The sequence below is a fragment of the Leptodactylus fuscus genome, chromosome 3, assembly GCF_031893055.1.
Source record: "Leptodactylus fuscus isolate aLepFus1 chromosome 3, aLepFus1.hap2, whole genome shotgun sequence".
In the NCBI taxonomy this organism is placed as follows: Eukaryota; Metazoa; Chordata; class Amphibia; order Anura; family Leptodactylidae; genus Leptodactylus; species Leptodactylus fuscus.
Genome location: NC_134267.1, coordinates 34,665,122 through 34,677,876, shown reverse-complemented (window position 1 = coordinate 34,677,876; position 12,755 = coordinate 34,665,122). Strand labels below are relative to the sequence as shown.

Sequence of the window (12,755 nt, the reverse complement as noted above, 5' to 3'; positions counted from 1 at the left end):
GGCTAAAGCCCCACATTGCAGATTTTGTTGCAGATTTTGCTGCAATTTTTTGAGCCAAAGCCAGGAGTGGATTGAGCGGAAGGGAGAAGTAGAAGAACTTTCTATATATTTCCCATTCCTTTTGCAGATATTCTTGGCTTTGGCTCGAAAAATCGCAACAAAAAAAGCTGCGTTTCCGCAACGTGGGGCCTCAGCCTATATTTATATGACTTAATTGGTTGTCTTATGGTGTCCAATTGCTTTAGCGTTAACTTTCCCTTTAAGAATACAACCAATACTATGTACAGTAGCTCATCTGCAATACCGTAAACAGTGTTTGTTGGATTTACCTTGCCACTTTATGAACACAATTAAAAAGCACTTGTAATTTTGTTTGCATTAAAGTTTTAAATACATTTCTTATATTTAGGAAATGTTAATTATTCAAAGTAAATAAATTTACTTTACATAAAATGCAAAAAAAATGTGCAGATTTCTTATTTAATAAGGTGTTATTCTTCAGCATTCGTCTAGGTGTTTTTTTTTTAATCATCTGTAAGCAAACTTAGGGTGCATTCACACTACGGATACGGTGACTGATTCTGAACGTGAAATCATTAGCAGAAAAACTGTGAAAACACGTTCAGAATCAGCGCGTATAAAGCAGATCCCATTCATTTCAATGGGAGCCGGCATACGTGCGCTCCCCATTGAAATGAATGGGCTGCTTATTTCTCTATGAGCGCTCACATTGAAGTGAATGGGAAGCGCTCGCGTGTACGGCTCGCCGTGTGAAGGGGCCTGGCGCTCGGCTCATTTCCGAGCCGTACACGCAAGCGCTTCCCATTCACTTCAATGGGAGCGCTCGTAGAGAAAAAAGCAGCCCCTTCATTTTAATGGGGAGCGCTCGTATGCCGGCTCCCATTGAAATGAATGGGATCTGCTTTATACGCACTGATTCTGAACGTGTTTTCACGTTCAGAATCAGTCACCGTATCCGTAGTGTGAATGCACCCTAAGGATTAATTTTTCATGCAGTGCATTGGCATCCTGCTCCAGATGAATGGGCCTATTCAGGAGGGAGTCTCGAACCGCGGAAGCCGCGTCTGACTCAGCCGTGGAATCCGCGTGAAGATGAGCATGTCACATTTTTTTTCCGCTATCTGAAAAAAAATCATTAGCAGAAAAACTGTGAAAACACGTTCAGAATCAGCGCGTATAAAGCAGATCCCATTCATTTCAATGGGAGCCGGCATACGTGCGCTCCCCATTGAAATGAATGGGCTGCTTATTTCTCTATGAGCGCTCACATTGAAGTGAATGGGAAGCGCTCGCGTGTACGGCTCGCCGTGTGAAGGGGCCTGGCGCTCGGCTCATTTCCGAGCCGTACACGCAAGCGCTTCCCATTCACTTCAATGGGAGCGCTCGTAGAGAAAAAAGCAGCCCCTTCATTTTAATGGGGAGCGCTCGTATGCCGGCTCCCATTGAAATGAATGGGATCTGCTTTATACGCACTGATTCTGAACGTGTTTTCACGTTCAGAATCAGTCACCGTATCCGTAGTGTGAATGCACCCTAAGGATTAATTTTTCATGCAGTGCATTGGCATCCTGCTCCAGATGAATGGGCCTATTCAGGAGGGAGTCTCGAACCGCGGAAGCCGCGTCTGACTCAGCCGTGGAATCCGCGTGAAGATGAGCATGTCACATTTTTTTTCCGCTATCTGAAAAAAAATCATTAGCAGAAAAACTGTGAAAACACGTTCAGAATCAGCGCGTATAAAGCAGATCCCATTCATTTCAATGGGAGCCGGCATACGTGCGCTCCCCATTGAAATGAATGGGCTGCTTATTTCTCTATGAGCGCTCACATTGAAGTGAATGGGAAGCGCTCGCGTGTACGGCTCGCCGTGTGAAGGGGCCTGGCGCTCGGCTCATTTCCGAGCCGTACACGCAAGCGCTTCCCATTCACTTCAATGGGAGCGCTCGTAGAGAAAAAAGCAGCCCCTTCATTTTAATGGGGAGCGCTCGTATGCCGGCTCCCATTGAAATGAATGGGATCTGCTTTATACGCACTGATTCTGAACGTGTTTTCACGTTCAGAATCAGTCACCGTATCCGTAGTGTGAATGCACCCTAAGGATTAATTTTTCATGCAGTGCATTGGCATCCTGCTCCAGATGAATGGGCCTATTCAGGAGGGAGTCTCGAACCGCGGAAGCCGCGTCTGACTCAGCCGTGGAATCCGCGTGAAGATGAGCATGTCACATTTTTTTTCCGCTATCTGAAAAAAAATCATTAGCAGAAAAACTGTGAAAACACGTTCAGAATCAGCGCGTATAAAGCAGATCCCATTCATTTCAATGGGAGCCGGCATACGTGCGCTCCCCATTGAAATGAATGGGCTGCTTATTTCTCTATGAGCGCTCACATTGAAGTGAATGGGAAGCGCTCGCGTGTACGGCTCGCCGTGTGAAGGGGCCTGGCGCTCGGCTCATTTCCGAGCCGTACACGCAAGCGCTTCCCATTCACTTCAATGGGAGCGCTCGTAGAGAAAAAAGCAGCCCCTTCATTTTAATGGGGAGCGCTCGTATGCCGGCTCCCATTGAAATGAATGGGATCTGCTTTATACGCACTGATTCTGAACGTGTTTTCACGTTCAGAATCAGTCACCGTATCCGTAGTATGAATGCACCCTAAGGATTAATTTTTCATGCAGTGCATTGGCATCCTGCTCCAGATGAATGGGCCTATTCAGGAGGGAGTCTCGAACCGCGGAAGCCGCGTCTGACTCAGCCGTGGAATCCGCGTGAAGATGAGCATGTCACATTTTTTTTCCGCTATCTGAAAAAAAATCATTAGCAGAAAAACTGTAAGTGACTCCCATTGAAATGAATGGGAGGTGTTTTTACAGGCAAATGTTGAGGCAGATTCCGCGTCAAAATCTGACTGCGAAAAATTCTGTGTGAACATATCCTTAAAGGGAGTCTACCAACTTTGCCAAGCATATACAACGGCTTCCACCACATAACATAGCATGGTATAGTTATAATATGTTTGTTATGTATGCCACTTTGGTAGATTTGGAAAGATCTACTTTGAAGTCTTGTGCAAATGAGGTAGTTGGTGCACTGGGGGCAGGCCTTCAGCCCTGGGAGCACTGGTAGGATGGGTAATGCAAAAGATCAACTCTCACTGCATGGAGTAGTTTAGCCAGGATATTGTAGGAGTCTGCAAGGGAAGATGAGTGGTCCAAGGAGGTGACCCGATGGTCCTTCTCTTTAAGGCTAAAGCCCTACGTAGTGGGTCGCAGCGGCAAAGTATGGTTTTCTCTGTGGACTTTCTGCTTCCTATAGAGAAACCACCAATGTTTCCATGGTGTTTCCACCGCAGGCAATCTGTGACGTATACACCATGTGGAGCCCCGGCCTAGATGCAGAATTCCTAAATATTAACACCAACCTCTTCTACCCACCACAAGTAAGCAATAGTCTACAAGTTCAATGTTGAAGGACATAATGGAGTTCAGGGGCCTTGACTGTTTTTTCTGTATACGGCCCAGATATTTCTGATAGTTGCCATTACTGATTTATATAAACATATAACGTCCCTTATGCATTATATATATGTATAATCTACGGCTTCCTGGCTTTGTTCTGTATTTCAGATATGCTGAATCACCATAACTCAATGCTTGGCCTGAGCCATTTGCAGTCTTTACATGTCTAAAATAACTTATGTGCCGTTCCCAATGGCATAACATACATATGAATTGTCAGGACTAGTTCCTAGTCAGTTCCCTTCAATTATGTGAAACAGGTGTGAACAAAGAGGCCATCAGGAGAAAGACCCCATAAGTGACCCTTGTAAATTGACTTATCATATTCTTTCATGTAACAGTATACCCCGCCCTGAAACTGAGAAGGTGTAGACATCATTTTATGGGCCAAGACCAATGTATTTGTGCCGCATATTCAGTCCATACGCTGACCACATAGCTCGTGACATAGTTAAAATGTTTCCCATTCATTGCTGCCTTCCTGGGTTACTCTGATGCTTTGTTGAGACCTTCAGGATATTTGATCTTAAAGACAACAAAAGGCACATGATACTCCCATTCTTGGGAAGCTGCTTGAGGATCTTGATAAATAAACCAACATATTTCTTTGGAAAGTCTGGAATATAAAGAAACTGCAATAGGATAACTCCATCAAAGAGAACTAAGAACACGGGGAACAAGAAAAACTCAACATGAAGATATTCTAGAACTGGAGATACTTTGTATCAACAAACAATTTTTGAATGATCAGCTTTTGTCTATTGCCTGAAAGTTGTGTCAAAGAGAAGAAGCATTTATCACTTATTATAGATGGATTATATAAGTCTGATCATTGGGGATTCAACTACTGTGACCCCCACCCAGCGATCATGAGAATGGGGGTGCTCAAGTTTGTGAATGGTTTGGAAGTGCAAATTCTCTACTCTGTTCACTTCTGTGGGACCAACCATGATAACACTCATCCCTTTCTCCATCCAATCTCATAGTAGTGAAGGGAGAGGTATACCAGCAGACTAAGAGTCCCTGCGGTGGGGTCCACAGGGAACCGACCTGTCCTGTTGATAGGTGATAAATACTTCTTGGGACACAACCCCTCAGATATAAAGATGACTCTAGCACTACCTGTGACCAGACTATGGACAAATAGTTAAGAGGGCATCTTGCTAGATTTTGGTTCAGCATGTGGGTAAATAGATGGGTGCAATCTGTATTAAAATAGAGCATTGTGTGTAATAACAGGCAACATGAGTAAAAGTTTCAGCAAAATGTCTAATTTTTAGGCCTGACAATAGGTATACTCAGGGGAATTTACTAAGCATCCTATAATGCACCAGAAAACTAAAACTAAATAACATATCAAATTGTAGAATTAAGGGCCCAGCTCGCAAGAGCTTACAGTCTATGAGAAGGCGCCACTGGTTTCAGTACCATGCTTACAACTCTTTAAGAAAATGGGTGGAGTGGGGTGTGGATCAAGGTGGTCCAGGGTGAGGGCATCTTGATCTTTCAGCTTTACTATATCTCATGACATAAAACTGGCAAGACTTACACCTAAAAGGTTACATTCACATTTGCGTCACTTGGAGTCTCCATAGCAGTTTCCATCAGTTATCACTAGACAAAATAGTCCTGCCCGCCGGTTCCTCTGTATCCTTTTTTGACCATCATTTCTGGGATCCGTTGTGGTCTGTTTTTCATTCTTTTGGTCCTGTGATGGACCAGGAGAAAGGAGAGCACAGTTTAGCTGTGAACATACCATAAATGACTGGCATAAGTTTCAATTATTGCCACATGGGACCACCCAAGATGCCCTAGAATTATTAAGAGGCTGAATTGATGTCTTGTGCCAAAGGGGGAATTGATAAAAGATGGCATTGAAAACACCATAATAACTTTCCCCACTATGTGTAAGCGTTAAAAACAGGTGAACCTCCTAAGATTCATTTCATCCCACGTTCAGACAAAGCGATCCTCTGGTTCAGTTTGGTGCAAACTTGTTTGGATAGAACGGGACATGGAATTACTGAAGAGATAGATGGAGGCCCAGGGGAGGTGACAAAAATAAAAAAAATTATACTCATCTTCCATTACCTCTTTTCAGTCTCCATTGGCATCCATTGCTCTGTCTCTGTCTCCTCAAGGCATCCGGTGCTCTTCTGTGACGTCATGCCCCCGGGGTCACTGCTGAGGCCTGTAATTGGGCCTCTGGGTCTGAATAGGCCCTAGAGTATAAAAATTTACTGCATGTCATGGCAGCCATTTTAGTTTGTTGGAGACGAATCCCTTATTGTTTTGTTAAAAACCGAAGAATTTGGATTATTTGAGTCGAATCCGGTTCTAGTAAGTGGATAAGAGGATATCCCAAATTACAACTTTTTCATTCCTGGTCCAAAATAAATTGTTTTTTTTTTAGTGTCTACAAAAAGTTGATTTTTCATTTTTCCACATTAAGCAGTGTACCTTTACAGAAAATGGTTCAGGACTTTATACCGAAACCACTGTAAGGCTAAGGCACAACGTGATGTCCTACAGCAAAAAAGCGCTGTGGAAAAAAACCGCGGATGCAACGCATTGTGGTTCTGCCTGCAGCTCTTTGCGCTGAAGGTTCACAGGAAACCTCTGTGAGCTTTCAGTGCACTGTCGGCTTTCCCATTATATGGCTGGAGATATCAGTGCATTTACCTATACTTCTTCACTATCAGAAAGACGTTTCTGACAGTCTACCCGGGCTATGAGGAATGTCTCCCCCTAAGGCCGGATTCAGATGGTGTTTTTTGGTCCGGAATTTGATGCGGAGACTGCCTCAGATTCCAGACCAATAAACGGCTAGCCGCACCTGGATGCCGGTGAAGTGCATTCCGCTCCAGATTAGGCCCAAATGAATTGGCCTAGTCGGAAGGGAGGTGTCGCGAGGCGGATTCAGCCGCGGGTTCCACCTGAAGAAAGGGCAAGGAAATGACCGGCTCCCCTTGATCTCAATGGGAGGCAGTCTTTTGAACAGGATTTTGACACGGATTCTGGATTATAAGGTCCTTCCATAATATTAGAGATAATAAGAATGTAGCCATCAGCTTATGGTGGGTTCCAGTTTATCTAAGGTAAAAAGCTAACAAAAGCCGAAATGTTATATACATGGCCCCATAATATAATGCATCTATACTAGCAAGTGCAAAATCACTGGCCATACTAGTACAGGTATCTATCTGCGGCATTATATCCTGACATCATGGAAAAGATTCGGTACGTACCCCAGCTCCGAGGCTAAGATCTGTTTCTGCTATTTGGATTCCTGAAACAAATTGTGTACATTGAGAGATTAAACTGTTACAGTTTCTGTATATCCCAATGTCTCCAGACATACACACTGCCAGCTTGGCCTTACGTGTTTAGGTTATAAAAGACGGTGACATTTTTCCAGACTCGCAAAGTGACCTCTAGAGTTGTACAATTTCTATATTTATAAATAGATAAAGGATAAGAATTATTTTCTGTGTTTTTGTGAAAAAATAAGGGCACACTTTTTGTGGACGAGCCTGCCCAAGCTATAGTGATCCTGCCTGACCCCAGAGAGTAATATCACCCGCCTCAGCTCCAGCCAAATGGTTACCAAGATTGTGCCCCCGTCCTATTCCTATTTCTATGGATGACAGCTGTTTACCTGCCATATTTCCAGTAGAAAGTAAATTGTTGCACAATTCAACATTGTCTCCTACGTCCTTTATCCTGCAGTACCATCAAGGGCACCCCGACCAAAATTAGGCACTGAGAAGATTACTACTGGGAAGTGTCCTGAGGAATACGTGCATTTGTCTGCCTGCAAGTACCCTGGCTCACATTGCAAATCTGATGAGCTTTCGGCCATGGACCTTGCTATCTCTTCTGGTACTAGTTCGGTGTAATACACTGTCTACCAATAAGCATTTGGACACCTGGGGTAGAATAGAAAAACAAAATGTCTTCCTATCCAATAGTTGATAGACCCCAGCAGATGCTTCCTTACAGATGGGATTGATAGACACAATACTCCCGGATGTCTGGTGACCCTCCTGGTGTATGTGAGCCATCGGTTGGGTGCGGTTTCTCTGGTCAGCACTTGTCGGTCTCTATCTCCCAGTTTCAGGGGTCTGCCGCCTCAGGGCACATTGTGACCATCACTGTTCACCTTCCACTTCGTAATCACATAGGCCACTGTCGATTTTGGGTAATTCAGTTCTCTTGCTATGTCCCTTAAGGATTGAAGATTTCTGTGGTACCCGACAATTACCCCTTTCTCGAAATCAGACAACTCTGCACTTCGTGGCATCTTGCATACGACTAATGCCAATGCTGTTTCCTATTTAACGGTGGAAGGCATGACGTACATCACGTCTGCAGATATCTTTTTTTGCATGGTGTCCAAATACTTATTGGTAGACAGTATAGACTATACTGAACTTGAGTCAGAAGAGAGATTGAAAGCAATGTCCGTGGATCTGCAACTTGTCCTGTGGAAAGATAAAAAGTTCCAGCCCCTTTAACTTCAATGTGGTATTAGAAATATTCTAGAAATACAAAAGACAAAAGACTGAAGTTTTTACTTGTTATTGTAAATGAGATCAGACAGCTGTTCATTACCATGTGGCTTTTTGTACAAGGGTGTGTATTTCTCTATAGAGCTGATGTGTCTGTGTTTGGGGACAAGCTAGTGAGATTACAAAGTCATTGAACTGATGAGGGCGGCATTCCTCTAGAATGTAACCACAGGTCTGGTACCAGCACAACATTCCAAGCATATCATACACATGATTGAATTCCAAATCCCTTACTAATACAAGTCCTTACCCCTTTCACAATATCCAAATTCCTTGCAAAAACTGTGGTGTTCAATGTGGTCAAAAATAACATCTAGTACATATTGTTATGTAACACAACCCAGATGAAACAACATGACTATCTTTGCCATCTCCACATATTGTAATGAACACACACACTATATATATATATATATATATATATATATATATATATATATATATATATATATATATATATATATATATGTTTCTCTTTCATTAAACCAGAGGTACCAACAATTTTGGCCACGTCTGTCTGAGAACTTTACACAGCCACATTCCAGACCCTTTACTGTAAGATAAGGATACTGATAACCAGCGGTCTTACAGGGCTCAGGAAATTCCAGTATGAATATGTTTGACCATACAGGATATCTCATTTCTTGAAATACATTGGGTTACAATGGACACAGGTAATCTACTTCATTGATGTCAATTAGATAAGCAGCGATATACATTCCAACCTCCATGAGGTCTTTAACCAGCAATCCCATAATACATGTGTCAGATATTTAGTTCATTAAATATGCTAATGAGCGGATAAACCAGTCAAACAACCCATCCAATAATAAAATAGATACAATGTATGTGCAAAATAGTGTATATAGGCCACTGTAAAGTAGCAATTTCAGTTGTATTGGTGTCTGCAAGATGCCGATACAGTTGAACTATAGAGGGACCAATACCGGCCAATGTGGCACCCAGAGGCCGCTCTTGTGCCCAGCCTGGGTTTACCTCCTATTCTCATCCTGGGTCCTGCAGGGGACTTGGGAGGAGGATAAGAAATGCACATAGGATGTGTATAAGAGCAACTTCCGGGCGCCACATCAGTCATAGGACAGTGCAGGAAGGATACCTATACAGTTTAACTATCTGTGGGGGAGACACTATTATAGTAACAGTGCCCCTCACACATAAGTAACACACACAGAGGCTTTAGTAATTTAAGGGGACATACTGGAGGTATTGTTAATCTAAAGATACACAAATGGGGTTATTATTCATTTCCAGAGGATTTTATAGTTGGGGTACCAGCAGGATGGAGACTTTGTGTAGGTGAGGACAATGTGGGTCAGGTGCATGGAGGAGTGAGGAGCCAAAGATGTCTGTCCTGCAAACTTTACAGATACAAGTCACAGCTCGGAGAAATGGTCATGGTGGTCCAAAAGGATGAGACAGGAAACATGAACAATGAGTCAGAGACGTCACCTATCACAAAATATTACTGCACTGTAGAGCTGATATCTACCACTACATGATTACTGTATGGTGGTAATATTGGGACAACCCGCTCGGATACATTTGGCCCCCCTGTGCTGAACCCCTAGCTATGCCTCTGTCCTAACCATACAGCCAGAGCTACAGTGAAATGGTTCAGAGCAAAGAATATTCATGTGTTATAATGGCCCAGTCAAAGTCTAAAACTAAATTTCATGGAGCATTTGTGGTAAGACCTGAAAATTGCTCTTCACAGACGTCTCCATCCAATTTTATTTTTGATGATCCGCAAGTGGACCGTCAAGGAAAAGGACATGTGACTTACTGCATTGACATCATTGGTATATTGGCTCAAATTTACTAATAGTCAATAGAAAGCAGTCTGTGAATACTCCAGATTTATCACGGTGACTGCAGATTGATAATAAATCTGGGTATCTCTAGACTACCTAGTCTACTTTTATATAATCTTTTAAGTATGCTTCACACCTCTTCCCTGTTCTCCAACATTCAGGTTCACTGGTGGACCCAAACAACAGAGAGCTGAACTACTAAAACAACAGATACCCACGGACACCAGTGGACCCCATAGACTATAATGGAGTCTGTTCAGGATGTTTCTCTCTACTGGTTTCCCGTGATTTTGGTTTTGAAGACTCTAGTGTAGACGTGAACTGAGCCTTCATTGACTTACTCTGAGCCAACGTTTTATAATACAATTTTAGTGCATTTTTTTGCGCAGAAGGATGCATGTAAGCCACATCCTTATGTCTACCATGTCGAAAATTTTTTAGCCCAAACTAAATATGCCAAGATGCACCGCAATGTACCAAAGAAAGTTGTAACCACAATGGCAAATCTAGGCCCGTATGTTCTAAAGTCACCATGTGATAGCTTTTACGAAAATGGCCCCCACATGGTCGTTTTTGACTTTCAAGTGATTAAGGCCTTATTGAAGTGTCCATATTTAATATAAGTGTTATTCTTATGTTGGCTTAAAGGCCTCACATTGGGGAAACACAACTTTTTTTTAATTGTGTTTTTTTTTAGTCAAAGCCCAGAATGTCTCCAAAAGGAATGGGAAATATATAGGAAGTTCTTATACTTCTCCCTTATGCTCAATCCAATCCTGGCTTTCACTCAAAAAACTGCAACAAAAAATGTTGCATTTCTGCAACATGGGGCCTCGGCCTAAGAGACATTAACTAGCACCCGTGGTTAAATGGAAGGGGTGTAAGAAAAGAATAGATACATTTTTCAAAAGAAAATATGAATCGTAGAGCTAATCCCTCATTTACATCTGCGTTTGGATTCCGTCCAGGGAAGTCTGCATGAGGACCCCACCAAACGGAATACTGAACGCAACTGCAAGCGGTGTGCCAGTGAAAGCACACGAACCCCATAGACTATAATGGGGTCTGTGTGCTTGCCGCCAGATCTCCGCAGGGATCATACGGACAGGAAAGTAGTTCACAATCTACTTTCCTGTCCGCATGATTCGTGCGGGCAACACGCGACAAGCACAAGGACCTCATTATAGTCTATGGGGTCCGTGGGATTTTACTGCACAGTGCTTGGTATTCCAGTCGGGGGGTTCCCATGCGGACTCCCCAAACAGAATACCGAATGCAGATGTGAACGAGGGGTAAGAGCTTTGCTACGATCAAACCAAGGAGCCTTAAAATACTCTTTAAATAGAGCAACGCCAGGATAGAGCAAACACGAGGTCTCCATGAAGATGTGCCCATGTGTTTTACGAGCACATTTTAAAAATATCATCATTTTGTCAGCATAAAGAGAAAGTAATGAGCGCTTGTGCTGCAGACATTTTCCACTCAGTGTGATTTTGTTGAGGCCACATAGTGTATGCCCTGTTTTACACACAAGGGAGCAGTATTATTGCCTGACGAAACGAATTTGGAAAGCAGAATCTTTATACGTTTCCATTAATCGCTCCATGTTTCAACATTTTTTTTCACCTGAAATACTGGTCCATTCTACGTTGTAAGGAAATAACAATCACTTCATTGTTTTCAAAGTAATACATTTTACTTTGCAGAGAAGAGCCTTGATATACCCTGCAGTGCTGGAACCGAATCATACGTTTCAGGGCTCGGGGCAATGCTCAAGAGGCCACTAGACAAATCATTTCAATTTAAAATGGAATTATTTCTGTCCCTGTTCTTAAGTTTATGTTCAGATTTGGCTCCAATTCTATTTTGAAATACGACTTCGATAAATAACAATGTACTAAGGAATATGACATCCCATATTACACCAATCCTCTCGCATTCCTGAAGAGTAATCCGAATAAGGATACAAGAAACTATTGACTATATCATATCATGTTAACCTCAGGAATGCTATTGCAATGGTATACCTCCAGAAAACTATCAGCAGTGATATTTATACAATGATGTGCAAAAGTTTTAGGCAGACGTGGTCATGGAAGTAAATTAAAATTTTGCCATTGCTGATGCTGTATGCCATGTTTTGTACTTGTACCCATGTCTATTTACTGTTTCTACAAAACACTGCAGAGCTCATACACTGGTAATGGGGCATCATGGTCACCTGATTGTGAGACAGCAGAGCTATGGCCAGTTACAGACAGAGGGATCTATAATGAGCAGGTTATGTGCGGGGGGATATGGGTAATGTGTGAGAGAGGGGGCGATAGGGATCAGATTATTTGAGAGGCAGAGGAGGACCAGGGAGGCATTTTCACAGATGGCAGGTCAGAAGAATGGGGGGACTCTGATAGCAAGCTGTTACGGTTCTGTCTATATATATGAAAATAATATTTTAACAATGACAGAAGCGCTGGACTGCAGACACTGCAGTGAGGTCCACAAGCCCCAGGGGAAAGAGTGGCCGTGTGCCTGAAAGGCTAACCACCAGTTAACTGCACTGGCAGTGGTGTTTGTGCGGTTCTGGTGTGAATTGACTGCAATGAGGCTTACACGAGTTTACTTCACTGGGCAAGTGTTTTTGTGCAGCTTAAATGTGAACAGGCGGCAACAATGGTTCAGCAGTAACTTGCTGGGGAACTGCACCTTAGGCTGCCAAGGGTTAAATGTCACCCCTGGTCAGAAGCACAAAGGGCTCCACAATAGCTTGGGAGCTACAATATTACTGGACAGAACCAACAGGCTATTCAGTTCCCTA

At 42.9% G+C, this 12,755-nt stretch overlaps 1 protein-coding gene across 1 annotated transcript in view; it reads left to right on the top strand.

The window, feature by feature from the left end:
- APLF (aprataxin and PNKP like factor) overlaps window positions 1–12,755 on the top strand; it is a 511,700-nt gene that overhangs the window by 192,078 nt on the left and 306,867 nt on the right. The window lies entirely within an intron of this gene.